Source organism: Mustela erminea, chromosome 1 (assembly GCF_009829155.1).
Source record: "Mustela erminea isolate mMusErm1 chromosome 1, mMusErm1.Pri, whole genome shotgun sequence".
In the NCBI taxonomy this organism is placed as follows: domain Eukaryota; kingdom Metazoa; phylum Chordata; class Mammalia; order Carnivora; family Mustelidae; genus Mustela; species Mustela erminea.
In genome coordinates, this window is record NC_045614.1 from 15,270,999 (window position 1) to 15,289,492 (window position 18,494).

Below are 18,494 nucleotides of genomic sequence, written 5' to 3' on the forward strand. Positions count from 1 at the left end.
TCTGAAGGCAGTGGGCTAGCTTAGTATTCTCTGAGGTTCTAGGATGGGAGCTCCACCATTTGCCTGGTTCTTTGTTAACTCAGAAGTAGTAAGTACGTGCTGAATGAATGAATGAAAGCAAGCTCCTCCTTTCCTGTCACAGGGCCAGCAGGGAAGACACAACCATAGCATTAGAAGCAGACAGTTTGGGGGTTTAAACTCCTAGAAGTCATCCTAAGTGTTCTTTCTGGCCTTGCCTCTCCCTACCCAGTACATGAAGGGGCTTGATAGGAAAGGGGCTGTCTGTGAACAGTTATGGCATATGATGGTTAATGCCAAACAGGCAAAAACACCCTTGAATAATTATTTTTTAAGATCTGTTAATATGTCAGCTTATACTTTTTGTTGTGGGGTATAAGTCACCTCAGCAATTTGGCTTTTCTCTGGTTAATACTAGCCCATACCCACTTTTAATTGTACCATGGCCTGTGGTCAGCTAGTATCTCCCCGTTCCTGCCATCCAGGACTCAGTGGGCACAGAAGAGGAGCGGGGCAGGAGGAAGGTAGGTTCCTGATGAACCCTGAGGTACTCACATAGCCCCCACACAGTGCCCCACCATGTACACAGTGGAGGTGTGTACACCTTGGGTCAGACTGTCAGCTTGGGCTAATGGATGTGGCATCTGCCTCTTGAATTTTTCTTGTCAGGAGCTGTATTTGTTCAAGTGCACACTGTTAGTGTGCTGAATGACTAACCTTATGTTGGGTGTTAAGGATTAAAAATGGGTGTGACTTACAGAAATACAGTTCACAGAGAAAGTGAATGTGGATGTCTCTAACCAAGGTATGGAAAGATGCTCAGATCTTTCTGATACTAAGAATAGTGCTCTTTGGAGCTTCCCCAAAACAACATTTCTGACCTTTTGTCCCCAGAGGTGGATACCAGTGTGTTGGTGGAAATCAGGCACTGCCATATGTTGCCTTTAGAGGTTCACCACTCTTCAGAGAGAGATTGGCTTACCCTTTGCTCCAGAAATTCCACTTCTAGAAATGTATCACAAAGATACACTGTCAAAAATAAGAATTGTGACAAGGATGTTCCTTACAACATTCTGAAGTAGCAAAGATGGAAATGACTTAAATGAATGTCAGTTGGGACTGGAGGCGGTTAGGGGTAGAGCTTCTGGTGAGGTGGTGTCAAGCCCCTGAAGGAAAGAGGCGTGTCCTCATGTCATGGTGACAGGATTTCTAGGATGAAAAAATAAGTGGAAAAAACAAGGTGGAAGATAAAGAGATGTCGTGCACTTACCTGTCCAAGGGAAGATGGGGAGACATGGCTGTATGTGTTTGTGTTTGCTTTTATTTTATTTTTATTTTTTTAAAAGATTTTATTTATTTATTGGACAGACAGAGATCACAAGTAGGCAGAGAGGCAGGCAGAGAGAGAGGAGGAAGCAGGCTGCCCGCTGAGCAGAGAGCCCGATGCAGGGCTCGATCCCAGGACCCTGAGATCATGACCTGAGCCAAAGGCAGAGGCTTTAACACACTGAGCCACCCAGGCGCCCCTATATTTTATTTTTAAATATAGGAAATCTAAGCCATAAATGAACAACATGGTCATTTCTGGGAGGAAGGCTGAGAAGAGACAGGGTTACCAGGAGATGTCTCTGGCTTTCTTTTTTGGTGTAGCACCAGATGGGTGTTTTACGTAATTATAAACAAAAGTATGGCAGATGTTGTTTGGGGCAAGGGAGAGAAGCAACCCCTAAAAACCAGAAGCAAAAGGAAGTGAATAGGAATCTAGGTATATGTCAGTTGTGACTGAGGTTGGTGACTTAACATCTGAGAGAATTTCCTTTGCTAGAGTTTTAAACATAGTAGTTAGACTGTAAATGTTGTAATGTGATAAACCATAAGAGCAAAAACTTCTTTTTTAAAAAATCATTAACTGTTTTTAGGAATTATTTTTGGTTTTAGGTTAATTATACCAGTAGTCTTATTGTTATATACAGTAGTGCCCCTTGCCCTATGAGAACACTTTCCAGGACCATCATGGGATGCCTGAAAACGCAATACTATCAAACCCTATATATACTATGATTTTTCCTATGCATGTATACTTAAAATTTTTAGTTTAAAAGTTAGAAGCAGTAAGAGATTAACTACAATAACTAATTGTAATAGAACTGTTAGAGATATACTAAAATAAAAGTTGTGTGAATGTGGTCTCTCTCTCAAAATATCTTAGTACTGTACTCACCCTTCTTGTGATGATGTGAGATGATAAAATGCCTGTGTGATGAGATGGAGTGAGGTGAATGACGTAGGTGTTGCAACATAGCATCAGGCTACTATTGACTTCTGTTGGTCTGCCAGGGGATCATCAGCTCCTGGACCGTGATTGACTGCAGGTAACTAAAACTGTGGATAGTGGGGACAATTATATTGCAGGAGAAAACAAGCAGTTAATGTCTTTAAGAATCAGAATTTTCAGCACTAAGAAAAATACAAATATAAAATCAAAGCATTTAAGTTACATTTTAATTCTAAATCTGCATCGGGAATGTCCTCATTGTGTAAGACTGCGAAGGGTGGGACAGAGGAGTATGAATAAAAATGGATTCCCAAGTTGGAACATCAGATGTGTTAAAAATCCACAGGTTCATTTATATTGGTGCTGGAAAGGAAGAAATGCTTTGGTCCTCTTTGGAAGGTTCTATTGAACTGATTCATTTTTAAAACTGGTAAATAGAAACTAGTATTTATTCTTTCACTTTTCTATGGACTGAACTCTCGAGGAACAAAATGGAGAGAGCAAGCTTCCTTCACAGGTTCAGTGCTGCCCTGCATAACTTCCTGGAACTCTCTGTACCCTCACTGTCCAATGTGGCACCTGGAATAGTTTGAAGAAGTCAAATTTTCATTTAATTTTAGTCTTTAAATAACCACATGCAGCTAGCAGACAGTGCAGCTATTAACATATTCTAGAAATTAAAATGAAATGATGGAATTAAAAACTTAAAAGTTTTTAGGTACCTAATGAAATGTGAATCCAGACAGTGATCCTCTGTAGCTGCCTGCCATCAAGGAGAATGTGTGTCCTTCTGTAATGACGTGTGCTTGGTTGGGCCTCAAAATCTAGTTTATAGTAAATCAGGGGCATGTTGCGTTATAGTTACAGGGATGCCAACTTGACTGTGGGAAACAGGATAAATAAATGTGTGGTTGAAAGGAAAGGTTGGAGGGGCACCTATAGATTTCAACCATGTGTGGCTGACAAAGATTAAGAAATGCTTGTTGCGGGGGCGCCTGGGTGGTTCAGTGGTTTCTCTGCCTTAGGCTCAGGTTATGATCTCAGGGTCCTGGGATTGAGCCCCACATTGGGCTCTCTGCCTAGCAGGGAGCTTGCTTCCCCCTCTCTCTGCCTGCCTTTCTGCCTATTTGTGATCTCTGTCAAAGAAAGAAATAAAATCTTTAAAAAAAAAAAATGCTTGTTAAATTGTTGGAGCTCAGCTCATGGAATTGTGGTTTGTTTGTGCTGTAGAGATAAATACTGACCAGTTTATTCATAAAATGAATGCTGTGTAGAATTTGCTTCCCAGGAGCCAGTAGAGTGTCGGGGAAGGCTGAGTGTGGAAGACCTGCAGGCTGAGTGATGGATGTGCTCTGTGAGTCATGCTCTTCTTGCTACTTCTCTGGGTATATTTGCAGTTTTCCATAATCTAGGATTTGAAAAATGGGCTTAATCCAGGTATTCCCTCAGGGAACTTTATGTCATCTGTCACCCAGGGCAGGGGAGACAGCTGCTTACAAAAGTGAGGGTGGTGGCCACTTGTGGTTAGTTTAAAATTCAAACAGAAAACCTTCAGATTCTGGAATTGTTAATGAGGATCTGTGGCTGGTGGCCTTTCAGGTGGAACAGCTTCCGATTACAGCATGGTTACTTTCTGTAATAATAATAATACAACTACCTTTCACAGAGCCTTCAAAGAGCAATAGTTATAAAGTGGGTATTGTTCTATTTCACAGGGGAGGAAACTGAGGCGAACCAGGCATTCTGATTTTTACCTGATGCACAGTGATGCTGATGGCACCTTCCTTTCCCTGAGCCTCTAGCCTCCCTCTCCAGTACTTGGAGCTCATTTTACCACTGCATGTGCTTCTTCACTTCAATACTTTAACTCTGATATCCCATACTTTGTTTTCTCACATAATTTATGTTTGGGTTTTTTTTTTTTAACATTTTATTTATTTATTTGAGAGAGAGTGAGAGAGAGCATGAACGAGGAGAAGGTCAGAGGGAGAAGCAGACTCTCCGTGGAGCTGGGAGCCCGATGTGGGGACTAGATCTCGGGAGTCCAGGATCATGACCTGACCTGAAGGCAGTCACCCAACAAACTGAGCCACCCAGGCGCCCAACATTTTATATATATATATAATTTTTTAAAAAAGATTTTATTTATTTATTTGACAGAGAAGGAAGAGACCAGAAGTAGGCAGAGAGGCAGGCGGGGGTCGGGGGGAGCAGGCTCCCCACTGAGCAGAGAGCCTGATGCGGGGCTCGATCCCAGTACCCCGAGATCATGACCTGAGCCAAAGGCAGAGGCTTAACCCCCTGAGCCACCCAGGTGCCCCCAATTTAATATATTTTTTGATTAGAAACCACACTCACCTCACTGGTGTCATATCTCCATAGTAGCCATAGCCAGTGAGGAGTGGATAAAATAGATGGTTTGATTCTGTGTGTGATTTAGGGATTATCACTGTAACTCTTCATGGAAGGGACCTCACTCTGTGTCTCTTGAGCCGGTGTCCACTTACCTCCTCCTTGTGTATCTTCCCAGAGTTTCCTAGGAGGAGGCCTGTCATGGGGTCCAGTCAGCCCTTTGTTCCTGGTAGAAACTTAGCAGGTTGGGGTGCCTGGGTGGCTCAGTTGTTAAGCATCTGCCTTCAGGTCAGGTCATGATGCCAGGGTTCTGGGATCAAGCCCCTCATCAGGCTCCCTGCTCAGCAGGGGGAGTCTGCTTCTCCCTCTCCAACTCCCCCTGTTTGTGTTTCCTCTCTTGGTTTGTCTCTCTCTGTCAAATAAATAAAATATTAAAAGAAAAAACCCCACAACATTGTAGCTTAATAAAAGAAAGAAAGAGAGAAACTATGCAGGTATTTAGATGAACAAGTAAAATACCCATGTGACTGAGGCAGGTGGCACATTCCCAGTAGTGTATTAATATAAAACCATAGTGTGTGTTGTTTTGCTTTTAGGCAGTGTGGATCCTATAATGAACCTGACTTAAATCGTGTTCTGCTGATGGTGGTTTGTGTGACCCCAATTGTCTGAGGCCTTGCCCTCTTTCTGCCTTGGCTCCCCATTGCTAAATTGATCTTTGCCCACGTGGCCATGCTCTCAGGCATTGGCTCCTTTGGTTGGAGGCAATTCTTAGTTCCCACTTGTGTGGTGGGTTTGTTGTGAGTTCGTCGCTGTAAGAACTGAATGACTGATTCACAGAACCTAAAATTCACCAGTTTAGCCATTTCAGAGTTGGCATTTAATACATTCACAATATCATATGATCATCATTTCTGTCAAACTCCAGAATGTTTTTATCCCCAAAAGAAGCCTGTACCCATTAGCAGTCATTTCCCACTTCTCCACCTCTGTGCCCTTCAGGGCCCCTAGCAACCACTAATCTACTTTCTATCTCCATGGATTTGCCTGTTCTGGGCATGTCATAGAAATGGAATAATTTTTGATTCTCTGTGGCCTTTTTTATCTGGCTTCTCTCATTCAGCATAGTACTGTTCATCCACCTTGTGACATGAATCAGAACTTCATTCCTTTTTATGAGTGAATAGTATTTCATTGTATGGATATATCACATTTTGTTCATTCATTCATCTGTTGATGGACATTTGGGTTGATTCTGTTTGTTGACTGTTGTGAATAGTGCTGCTTTTAACATTTGTGTGTAAGGTTTTGTGTGACTGTTTTCACATCTCTTAGCTTATTTACCTAGCAGTAGATTGCAGGGTCATATGGTAATGCTGTATTTAACTTTTTGAGAGACTGTCTGTTACCACATCACTGCACCATTTTATGTTTCTGTCAGTAATGTATAAGGGTTCCAGTTTCTCCAGGTCCTTGACGACACTTTTTTTTTCCTTTTTTAAAATTAATTACAGTCATCCTAATGGGTATGAGGTAGTATCTCATTGTGGTTTCGATTTGCATTTACCTGATGACAAATATTGGACAGCTTTTCATGTGTTTATTGGCCATTTGTGTATCTTCTTTGGAGAAATGTCTGTATGTTTTTGAATTGGATTTGTTTTTAATTGTTCAGAGATTTTTTGTGTTTTTTCTTTTTTTTAAGATTTTATTTATTCATTTGACAGAGAGAGAGAGAGACCACAAGTAGGTAGAGAGACAGGCAGGGAGAGAGGGGGAAGCAGGCTCCCACTGAGCAGAGATTCGGATGTGGGGCTTGATCTCAGGACCTTGAAATCATGACCCGAGCCGAAGGCAGAGGCTTAACCCACTGAGGCACCCAGACACCCCTGTTCAGAGTTCTTTATATATTCTATACACTAGACCCTTACCAGATAGATGATTTGCAAGTGTTTTCTCCCATTTTGTGGGTTGTTTCTTCACACTCTCTCTCTCTTTTTTTTTTTTTTTTTTAACAATTTTAAGTAATCTTTATACCAAATGTGGGGCTTCAAGTTACAATGCCAAGATAGAGAGTTGAACACTTCTCTGTTCAACTGACTGAGCCAGCCAGACCCTGCCTCACTCCCTTGATAGTGTCCTTTGCACATTAGATTTTAATTTTGATGAAGTCCAGTTTGCCTTTTTTTTTTTTTTTCCTTCTGTTGATACTGTGCTTTTGGTTTCACATTTAAGAATATGTTGCCAAATCAAGGTCATGATTTACCCTTCTGTTTTTTTCTAAGAGGTTTATAGGTTTAGCTTTTAATAGTTAGGTCTTTTACCTATTGTGAGTTAATTTTTATTAAAAGCTAAGAGTTTTGTTTTTGATCCTTATGTTTTTTTATTGACATTAAGACATTTTGGCTTTTTTAACAAGGAAGAGAGAATGATAGCTGGGAGTTCTGAAAATACTTTTTCTTGTATGTTTATTTTTATTTTTATTTTTTTTTAAGATTTTATTTATTTATTTGACAGAGATCACAAGTAGGCAGAGAGGCAGGCAGAGAGAGAGAGGAAGGGAAGCAGGCCCCCTGCTGAGCAGAGAGCCCGATGTGGGACTCGATCCCAGGACCCTGAGATCATGACCAGAGCCGAAGGCAGCGGCTTAACCCACTGAGCCACCCAGGCACCCTTTCTTGTATGTTTAACACACATATATGTGTCCTGGGCTGTTCCTTGTCTAATGGGAGATTGGGTTAGGAGGTTACACAGAGAGATGAGTAAATAGAATGTTAAGTGGTAATAAGTGGGAAAGAAGTTAGAAATCTACGGAGGGGGTTGTGTGGAGGGGAGATGATATCACTTTGCTGTCTCAGCTAAGACCTGAAAAAGAGAGGGTAGTTCAGAGACCTGTGGGCAGGGACCTTCCAGGCAGAGAGAGCAGGAAGTGCAAAGGCCCTGGGGTGGGAATTGGGAGTGAGCTTGACTGGAGTAGCCAGAATGTCATTGTGGCCTAAAAGAATGGGGTCAGGGTGGAGTAGGGCATGGGACAGGAGGAGACAAAATCAGAGAGACAGACAGGCTGCTTGAGGCGAGGGCCTTGCTTTTACCTTGAATAGTAAAAAGGACCACTTAATGTGATACCCTTAAGCCCAGCTCTGCTGTTTCCCAGTGATTGATTGATTGATGTAGGTATCTGAACAACTGTCTGCCCAAGGGGAAGATTTCCACTTACCATAGAGGCTAGAAGTGGGATTTCTGTTTCAGCTCTTACAGCTGGGCAGAAAGTGCTGAGAGAACTTTTCCTTGGTAGGAATGGTTTCTTAGTCCCATGGGCTTTATTGAGACCAGAAACTTAGTCCTAAAAGTAAGTTTCCCTGCTGACTCTGATCCTCCTGGGGCATTTGCCAGTGTGCTCTGGTAGCACAGAATATGCAGGGAGGAGCTTGACAAAGGAAACCCAGGAAAGGCCTCTAGGTGTTACCATATTGCTGGGTACCCTGATGACAAAATGACAAGAGGCACCCCTGGTTCCCCTACTTTCTCCTTCTGTCTCCTCCTAGGAATGGAAGTGACTTTTTTGGTCCTTTTTGGACTTGCCTGTGCAAAACCTCCCTGTCATTTTCAGCCACGGGCCTCAGTGGAGCTGGTGAGTGGAGCTGGTGGTTAGAGCTGTGTCTTGGCCCTGAGGGATTTGGCACCGAAAGGGTTAAGGCTTCCCATTTTGTGATGTGACACCTAATGGGGACATTGCAGATGGCATGAAAATGGTAGGTGTAACCCTTTGTAGACCATAGAGGCGCATGGTTCAGAAGGCAGCTGGGAAGGAACAGAGGGTTCTTCCTTTCCCATGGGAGGCAAATGTAGCCCACTACCCTGAGGGTAACATCCCGCACCAGGGGGATTCCTGGTCAGTGTTTCCTGGTGGACATTTAATATTGCTCAGATTCCCCTTCACAGGCAGCACCTTTGTTTCTCTGTCGTGTGCTCCTACAACAGCATCTATTTCTTTCTGGCTGTAGGGTTGGGATTTGGCCCAGCGGCTCTGGCTGCTGCTGGTGTATGTGTATGTGGAGCCACTTCCAGGTGGGTGGTGTTGGGTGCTCACGGGGCACTTCTAGAGCAAACACAGAAGCCAGGTACTTAATCTCCAGTGTGAGCCTGGAGGAGCTACTGTAGTTTTAAAGATACTTGCTACTGGTCTTTCCCTCTCTTAACATGTGATCGGTGTAAGTGCACCTTTTTACTACTGTGTGCTCTGACTGAAGATGAAGACTGGCTTTCATTTCATGTCTCTGGGAAGGGGTGCTCAGAAGCCAAGGCATGGGGCTATGGTGCAGATGTAGTTGAGGGGGATCTGTTTAATCCACGTTATGCCCTGTTTTCAGAAGTTTGCAGGAGATTGGCTGTGTCTGAGGGAAGATAAGAATATATTCTGTACACTGTCTCCCCAGGATAGTATCTGTACTTTCTTCAACTCTCCACCCTCCTGCCCTCCACCCCCCACCATTTCTCCCATGACTCCAGGGAGGGAGGTTGAGGTCTGAGGACCTGATGTCCCAGGCCTGGCACTGCACATCCTGGAGGCGAGTTTGAGCAGCCTAGTGAACTGTCAGCAGGCTGGCCTCATGCCCGTCTATTTTTTGGAGATGACTTGTCCCAAACCCCGCTTTATTCCCACGCACTGTGCCTGAGTGAGCTACTACGAGTGCTGTGTTCTTTACTGTGTAGCCTGTGTGTTTAGGAATTTTTTTTTTTTTAAAGATTTTATTTATTTATTTGACAGAGATCACAAGTAGGCAGAGAGGCAGGCAGAGAGAGAGGAGGAAGCAGGCTCCCCGCTGAGCAGAGAGCCCGATGTGGGGCTCGATCCCAGGACTCTGGGATCATGACCCGAGCCGAAAGCAGAGGCTTTAACCCACTGAGCCACCCAGGTGCCCCAAGGAATTTGAGGATCATTAAAGTTTGTCTTTAAAATGTTGATGGTCAGACGCCTTGGTGGCTCAGTCGGTTAAGCAGTGGCCTTAGGCTCAGGTCATGATCCCGGGGTTACTGGGATCAGGTCTTGCATGGGGCTCCCTGCTCATTGTGGGGCCTGCTTCTCCATTTCCCTCTTCTCTCCTCCCCATGCTTGTGCTCTCTGGGAAGCAGGCTTCCACTGAGCAGAGATCCGGATATGGGGCTTGATCTCAGGACCTTGAAATCATGACCCGAGCTGAAGGCAGAGGATTTAACCCACTGAGCCAGGCGCCCCAATACATAAAATCTTTAACAAAAAATGTTGATTGTCACCACTTAAGTTTGTTAAAGTTTCTCCTCTCCAGGTTAACTTTGTTAAATATATCCCCAAAAAGCATGAATTCAGAGACATCATTTACAAGTCCTCTGCTTTAACAAAATCTGATTGTAAATGTGTGTCTATTTGTAAATGTGAAAACTAGAGGTGCCTGTTCCTTTTTAATCTTTTTCATTCTTAACCTGTTTCTCTGGATGGTTCTTGAACAAAGGACTAGAGGTAACTATGATAGATGATATCGTGGCCTGTGTCAGATGGCCCCCCAACCCCTTGATGGTAACAGGCTTATATTTGATGGGTCATTAGGATTTCAGATGGTGTGCAGTGTGTGGGCACACCTGGGATATTAGAGGTGCTCTGTTATGAGGAGGCTGAGATGCTCCTGAACTTAACCTTTCCCTTTGGCTCCTAGTCCAAGCTGAGGACTGCAGTTATAAAGGGTTTTCCAGAAGCAGAGAAGTCCCCAGAAGAGAGTGCCTGTGCTCAGATTGATTTGGTTGATGGAGTGACTGGAGGCACTTGATTTTAAGTCGTGTGTATGTGTCTTTGGAGCATCCTTTTCCATTTCATGGCTCTTAGGGCTTCCTCCCACCCTTTCCTTTAGGATCCAGTTACAGGTTCTAGCCCTTCTCACTCTCACAGGCTGATGACTGGTCCTGACCTCCACCCCAACCCCAGTCCCTGGACTCCTGAAGAGTTCCAGGAGAAGTGCCCAGAGAAGTCCATGTGAGGCCCTGCCATCACCAAGAGCCTCTCACACAGAGTATAAGTGGTCTAACAGGATTCCTTTTCCTTCCTACACAGTTTCATCCCATTTAAAAAAAAACTTTAAGGTTTTGATCTCCTTTTATTTGGTTTCATTTACTTTTCCTGGAGATGGGTTTTCATGCGCCTATGTATTTTCCACTTCATCTTTTCTAATATATTTCCTCCCTCCTCTATCTTTTTTTTTTTCCCCAAGATTTTATTTATTTATTTGATAGAGATCACAAGTAGGCAGAGAGGCAGACAGATACAGAGAGGGGGAAGCAGGCTCCCTGCTGAGCAGAGAGCCCAGTGTGGGGCTCGACCCTGGGATCATGACCTGAGCTGAAGGCAGAGGCTTTAACCCACTGAGCCACCCAGGCATCCCCCTCCCCCCTCTATCTTTACAAATCCAGATTTTGTTCTTGGGGCCCAGCACCAATGAAGCATTTCTAGATTGTTCCCTTCTACCAGGATAAACTCCTTTTCTGGCATTTAGTTGTAATAAAATGGTGATTTAGCACATGCATTTCACAGCGTTTATAAGATCTATGCTCCCATGAAGGCAGGGACCCTGAACTACTCTTTCTCCTACCCTCCAGAGAGCAGGTACCTCTGGGTTACTGGTCTCTTGGAGAGGTCGTTATCTGGTGTGGTATCAGCATTTGTTAGGAGCCTGTCAGCATCTACATCCTGCTGGGCGGGGTAGGCTGTGAACTAAGAGATGGGAGTGTCCTAGGTAGAGTTTGTAACTGACTAGGCTCCTTGTGCTGTAGAAGTTCCCTTCTGGGTTTGGGCATTACTCAGATAAACAACAGTAAAGAGTGGTTAGTTCTTTGTCCTCCCTGGAATCTTAGCTTACTGTATGCACAAAGTAGTAGAAATAACATGGTTGCAGTGCTGGTGATCTGAAAATGCTCCGCCGCTCCAGCCAGCTCTGAAATCATTAGTCTTGGGCAGGGATTGGGGAAATGTGGGCTAAAGTGGCTGAGGTGCATGGGGATTTATGCGAGGCCCTGTGGGGTTCTGGGTGTCTTTGTGGTGATTCTGGCCCCAAGTCTGATCTCATTTTCAAACTTCAGGGTTTTCCTTTTTGAGACAGGTGGATCAGAAGTTGGACACTGATCACTCATAAGAAATGCTGATCTTTGGGGCGCCTGGGTGGCTCAGTGGGTTAAAACCTCTGCCTTCGGCTAAGGTCATGATCCCAGGGTCCTGGGATCGAGCCCGGCATCGGGCTCTCTGCTCCTCAGGGAGCCTGCTTCCTCTCTCTGCCTGCCTCTCTGCCTACTTGTGATTTCTCTCTCTGTCAAATAAAGAAAATCTTTAAAAAAAAAAGAAAGAAAGAAAGAAAGAAATGCTGATCTTTTGCTCTGAATTGAACAGGGAAACACCTTTTCTGAGATAATTAGGCAAGATTTGGAAGTGGGAGGAAGGGATTAAAAACTGTGCACATGTGTGAGTGCATGTATGTGGGGATGCATGTGTCTGTGAGTATGCATGAGTGTGAATGCACATATATGTATATTTGTAGTGCAAAGTTCCTTGGTGAGTTGTAGCTTTGGGGAGTTGGGAGGTATCTGTCAGTGCCCCAGTTTCCATGTCCTCCTACCAATAAGGTGTCTGCTGAGTGGGGTCAAATGATCACAAGTCTGGGGCATTATGTGTTCCCTGTTCCTTTTCTTCTTTTCTCACTTCCCTCATCCTCCCCAGCATCCGGAGCCGGGGCACTATAGCCACTGGAGGTTGATAGTGAGATTGTCCAACTTGTGAGAAGCCTTTGAAAGAGTGACTAATCCCCTCCCAACAGGACAGAAGAATTTGTTGGTCATGTGTCTCATTTTTATAAAGTGGTTGTCCGTCTGGTGAGCTGTGTTTGCTGCTTTTAACACAAAGGAGAAAGCTCAGTAAACCTGCACTGAGACCCCAGGTTAGGGGTGAAGTGATATGCCCACCAGTCAGGTCCAGTGTTCACATAAAAGCAGAATAGAAGGACCAAAGTGGTGATTCGGTGGAGTCCCCAGGAGGGTCCTTGGGGTTCTCTTGGTGTCCCCAGGCTGAGCTGGGCTGTGGAGCTGCAGCTGAAGGCAGAATGTACCAAATGAAGGTCATGATTACAAAGAAATCTCTGTCCATTCTGTGGGGCAGGACACAGGGTACAAAGCTATGACAGTGCTACCTGTCTGCCCAGGACCTGCCCTAGAGTGGGGCACTTGGGGGGCACTGTGGTATGGATCTGCATCCTTCTAGTCCCCAGGAGGGGTTCTCCCCACCCCCTTCTTGAAGTTTCTCTGGCACAGATGACCCCTTTCCTCCTAGCCCTCAAGGGTGAAGGTAAGTCCTGGTTACCTGGGAAGTTGGTTGGGCCCTGCAGCTCCCTTCCTACTGCACGACATCTCTAGAGACTCCCTGGTCCTTCAGCAGGTTCGCCCCAGTGTGTTCAAGTCACTTTGCATCCCAGCTCAAGCATTCCTATTTCAAGACGGGCTCACCCCAGCCCATTCCCTCCCAGCCCTGTGCCCATCAAGGTCCTTCACATCCCTGTGCTTTTCCTTAGAGCTTTGGTCTGATGCTCAGGTATGAGTGTTGAGGAACCACTTGCTTTTGTAACTGGGTTAAAGTTCCAGCCACTGCAGTAATTGAGTTTATAGCACATAATTTCCTTAAACGATGGACCTATTTATCTTGAGAGTGTATAGGGCTTTTAGGATGGTATAAAATAGTGAGACAGGCTAACCCTTTGGTAAGCTCTCTGCACTCAGCACTTTTTGAAACTAAATTTCTTCTGACTTATCAAAAGGGGTAACCCTGAGTCCTAGGCTCAGATTGAATTTACATGTTCACGTCCTTTTTTGAAACCTGCTTTCCTCTATAGTCAATTCTCTGATAATGCGTGTTTTGGAAAAGCAGATTTGTTCCAACACCATTGATACATTAGGACACAGTTGGAGTACAACACATATGTATGATTTTGTCCAGGAGAAATGCCAAGTTCAGGTTAGAGGTTGGGGAGCTATGACCCACAACCTGTGGTCTGTTTTGGTAAATAAAAGTTTGATTGGGACACAGCTATGCCCATTTGAGGACATACTAATACAACTGCAGAGCTGTGTAACCAGGACAGAGACAGAATGACCTGCAAAACTGAAAATATTTACCGTGTCCCTTTAAGAACAAGTTTGCCAGCTCCTGCAGTAGGTGAATCCAGAAAATTGCTCCCAGCTGAAAGAGCACCTGATAGTACACAAAATGGAAATGCACACCTCAGATATGCTTCAGGCCCCCTCTAGACCATACCATTTTCTCTTGGGGTCAGACAGCTTCATTCCAGCATGTCACAGTAACTCAGAAAACAGCCACAGCAAGTGCCAGGTCTTCCCTTCAGTGAGGAGTCAGTCTTCAGGTAGGTAGCATTTGTGTATTTTTTGCTGTTTAACATGCTACCATTTAAAAATCAGGTTCCTTTCTTTTTTTTTTTTTTTTTTTTTTTTTAATGTCATGATGAAGTTTTGGGGTGTTGTGTACCTAACCCTGTTGTTCTGGTAGCCCTGTGTTTTTATTGCATGATTTTGCAATATGCCATGTTTTTTTAGAAATGCATATATGTTGTGCTCCGGAACTTTTACTGTACTTGAAAAGCAAACAGCAAAAGATGTGATCTCATTCAACAATATAAAGTTGTAATCATTTAATATCTCATCTGGACCTTATGGGTGAGAGGTCAAGCCCAATTCTATACTTGTGAGGAGCTCCCACTATCCTTTGGAAACCTCACATGTGACTTTGGGTGGTTAATGGAATCTTTCATTTGGGACTGCCTGGAGCATGGGCTTCAGTTCTCAGCATGTCTTACCCATTTGCTGTGTGACTACAATCTGCCTCAGTTTTCCCACCTGTAAGGTGGGGGTAGTGGTGGCACTTACCTTGCAGGTGGTTATGAGGAGCATTTGATGTGATCTGTGTGAGGTAAAAGCTCAGTGTTAGATGTTTTGCCCTTAAAAGTAAGAAGACCCCACATTTCTGGTAACAACAGAGGAGCAATAAACTTGGGTCCTGAGGATCTCAGTGTTGAAATGGGGTTGAGATGTCTGGACCAGCACCCTTTCCCCTACTGGGAGCTTCTCTTCATAAAACTTAGATTTGTTCATTCATCAGATGTCTCTCGTCTGTCTGCTGTGTGGCGGACACTCTTCTCTTCCAGGGCGAGGGACAAACAGGAGCGTTGACACTGAGGCAACAGCTGTCATGTAGCCTGTTACCTGGTGGCTGGTGGTGACATTTAACTGTGGGGTCCCATAGCTCCTGGCTGCAGGGTCCTCCCTGGCCTGGCCCTGGGCAGTGCAAATCTTAATTACCTCAGGCGCAGTTCCCTCTCATTTGAGGATGGGTGTTTTATCTTCCTCCTCATTAGCACGTGCATCATTTTAGCTGCACTATGTGCTTATCACTCCAGATGAAAACAAACCATTTAAACATGATTTAACAAAAGGTAGGCAGAGAGGCAGGCAGAGAGAAGGGGGGAAGTAGGCTCCCCATTGAGCAGAGAGCCCTATGCGGGGCTCGATCCCAATACTCTGGGATCATGACCTGAGCTGAAGGCAGAGGCCCAACCCACTCAGTCCCCCAGGCCCCCCAGAGGGTTGTTATTTTTTTAGATTTTATTTATTTGAGAGAGAGAGAGTACCAGCGGGGGTAGCTGGGGGAGAGGGAGAGAGAAGAGAAGCAGACAGAAGCCCAATGTGGGGCTCAATCCCAGGACCCAGAGATCACAACCTGAGCCAAAGGCAGCCGCTTAACCGACCAAGCCACCCAGGTGCCTCTGAACGCAGAGTATTTAATGAAAGTACTTGTTTGCTTCGTTTTGACCTATAGGGCAAATGCCAGGAAGCATACATTATTTCATGCGGCTAATTTATGTAGGTTTAACACAGTAGCGTGTACTGAACCTGTATTGTTTTGCTCCACACTGAATATGAAGGTGAATGGGAAAACAGAGTTTCTTCCATGGAAGAGTTTAGCAAGCTGGGAAGAGAGATGAAGCCGCTGAGTAGCTTAGGCGTTGTTGCTGTGGGCAGTCTTCCTGAGGAACTGGGTAAGACCCGGCTTTGCTCAGAGTGAGCCCACACTGATGCCATGGCCTGGCAGCCAGTTCACAACTGGTAGTCCAGGTAGAAGGTGGACTGTGGGGAGGAGCTGAGGGGTCTGGGTTTACGGCTTAGAGCTTGAGAGTCTCTTTAGTGACACAGAGGGTAGACTCTTAAGCTGCATAGACACTTGCTCATAGTGGACGGAAATGTCGCAGCAGCATCCCCTCTCGGTCCACTGAAGGTTGCATGTTTGTCTTATGTTCTTGGTTCTTCCTATTGGAGGAGCCAGCCTTGTGGTTTCCCTGTGTTACAGAACACCCTCCCTCTGGCCTGGGAGCACTTCCCTCCAAAGGGCCCTCTTCCCTTGTCTCACTCCCACTAGTCCTTTCAGTTTTCAGCCTCTGCATGTTGGAGTGTTACTTTGTCTAGCACTCTGTTTTATCTTTGTGTTCTTTGAATATAAGACTGGGATGAAGTCATCCTTAGGAGAAATAATTTCAATAGAAATGTTTAATACAGAAAGTGAAAGTTTCTTAATTCTTCAGAAATGAGTGCTATGGCTTTTAGCCCAATTTCTTTCACTTTTGATTTTAGTAAGCTTTTTCAGTATTTTTTTTCTGAAGATTAAAGCCTTTTTAAGCCATGTGTTTATGCTATTTATAATATTTATACATAATAAATATTTTAACAAATACTTTACTTATTCTGTTATAGTTTATACTATTCTGCAATTTTGTTTTCTCATTCAAGTTACTTCTAACATCATTATGTGTTTCTTCACTTAGTATGTCTGTGAGGTATTGGTAGGGAAACTGAGGCTCACAGAATAACAGGATCCTTCATCCAGTTCACTGAGATCTGGCTTCTGTTCTCTTTAGTGTCTGATAGTAGAGGCCGACTGTTGGAATCATCCTTCTAGATCCCAAGTTAAATTGTATCCCTTATACTCAACCTTAACAGGGTTTGATGTTTAAAACTTGAGTATGATGTTTAAAATTTAAACTCTTTAGTATGAGTTCCTTCCAGAACACAGCCACTTCATCCCTGTTGCTGTTGCTCAGAGAGGTATATCAAAGAGTGGCTCAGGACTCAAACAGAGGGAGGCCTCTGTTCTGGAAGGGAAGATGTGCTTGTCAGCCAGAGGCTGCTGGCACCAAAGTACAGCTTAGCTGTTCTTTTCCCTGGCCCCTCCTCGGGTCTTGGGTTTGACTCTCAAGAATGTGGGAAGCCTCCAGAGGGTGGGTAGAGGGTGTACAGGTCTGGGACTCATCTTCCTGAGCTTCCTCAGGCTGTTCGGGAGAGTGGATGGGATTCCTGGGTTGAGGCAGGAGACAAGGGGGAGGCCATGCAGGGGGGCATCACAGCCCCAGCCTCAGGATCACCAGGGCACAAACATCCACCTGCACTTTGCATCTGCTCGGAGGCACTCTTTTGGTGGGTGCCCGGCTGAGTCCTGATAGAGCTGCCCACACAGCAGGGCCTATATGTTGAGTGCGGAGATTGGCTTGTGCCAAGTGAGGCCAGTGTCTAGATCTTGTTACCCAGCTTGGCATTGGATGCATCACAGGCGTTTCTTCCTTCCTGACAGGAAAGGGTGCCCTGTGCTACTGAGGATAGTTGACTAGCCCATGTGTAGGCCTCTACCTGTCAGCAGACACTCCTCAGCCTCCCTCTGTGGCTCTGGTAGACCCATGCTCAGCATGTCCAAACTACCCTAGTCCCAGCCTTCTCTCAGATCTGCTCTCTCCCCATCTCAGAAAATAATTCCATCTTTCCAGTTGCTCAGGCAAAAACAAACAAAGCAGTCCTTTCTTTCTTTTCTTTCTTTCTTTTTTTTTTTTAAGATTTTATTTATTTATTTGAGAGAGCGCATGAGAGGAGGGTGGTTCAGAGGGAGAAGCAGACTCCCTGCCAAGCAGGGAGCCTGATGTAGGATTCGATCCCAGGATTCCAGGATCATGACCTGAGCTGAGGGCAGTCACTTAACCAACTGAGCCATCCAGGTTCCCAAAGCACTCCTTTCTTGCCTCCTATCCAGCTGCTGGCATGTTGTGTTGTCCATATCCTCTAAAGTATCCTAAGTGTTTGGCTGTGTCTCCCCACTGCTCAGTCTCCTTCTCATCCTGATCCATAAGATACAGAAGCCTCCCAAGACTTTTTCCCCCACCACCTCTGCTCTAGTCTGTCCCCAGATCAGCCAGATGATCCTTTACAGTAAATTGGATACCCACCCCCCAACCTGTCCATGCTCTCCCTGAGGGTAGTCCACACTCAGTACCCTCTTTCCCCCACCTCCTCATGCTCTTCTCTCAGCTCTGGAAGGAGCACCCCAGGTCCACCTTTTAGAGCCTCAGCCTGGTCACTTTTCCTAAGCATGTATCGCTAAGCACTTTTCTCATGCCTGAAACAGGAGTGTTACTGGTAGTATTCCTGCTGGTGTGTTAGTAACTGTATATTATAAATATTTCCAAGTACAGAATGATAATGCCTTAGGGTTATAGCTCCATGACTTGTGTTTGTTTACTTTTTTTTTTTTTTTTTTTAATTGTCAGGAGACATTTACTGGTGTTATGTGCTCAACTTGTGCCAGGTGCTTTCATTGGTCTCCTTAGTTTGGTTTAAAAATTCTGGTTCCTACATCATTCACCCCTTTGGAGTTGTTTGAGAATAGGTTTTTCTCCTCTGAGGTTCTCAGATCAGTGAGACAGTGGGATTTTACTAAAATAAAGTAGGGGTTGGC

General features: G+C 44.8%; 1 protein-coding gene across 8 annotated transcripts in view; it reads left to right on the top strand.

Annotated features, from left to right (window-relative positions):
* The window catches only part of GATAD2A (GATA zinc finger domain containing 2A), a 107,380-nt gene that overhangs the window by 43,302 nt on the left and 45,584 nt on the right, over nt 1–18,494 (top strand). The window contains exon 1 of one of the 8 annotated variants that reach the window (XM_032316886.1): nt 8,760–8,766. The exons of the other annotated variants lie outside the window; for them this stretch is intronic. The gene's annotated coding sequence lies outside the window, so the exon portion shown is untranslated. Of the gene's footprint in view, nt 1–8,759; nt 8,767–18,494 lie in introns of those variants that run through there. 8 annotated transcript variants of the gene reach the window in all.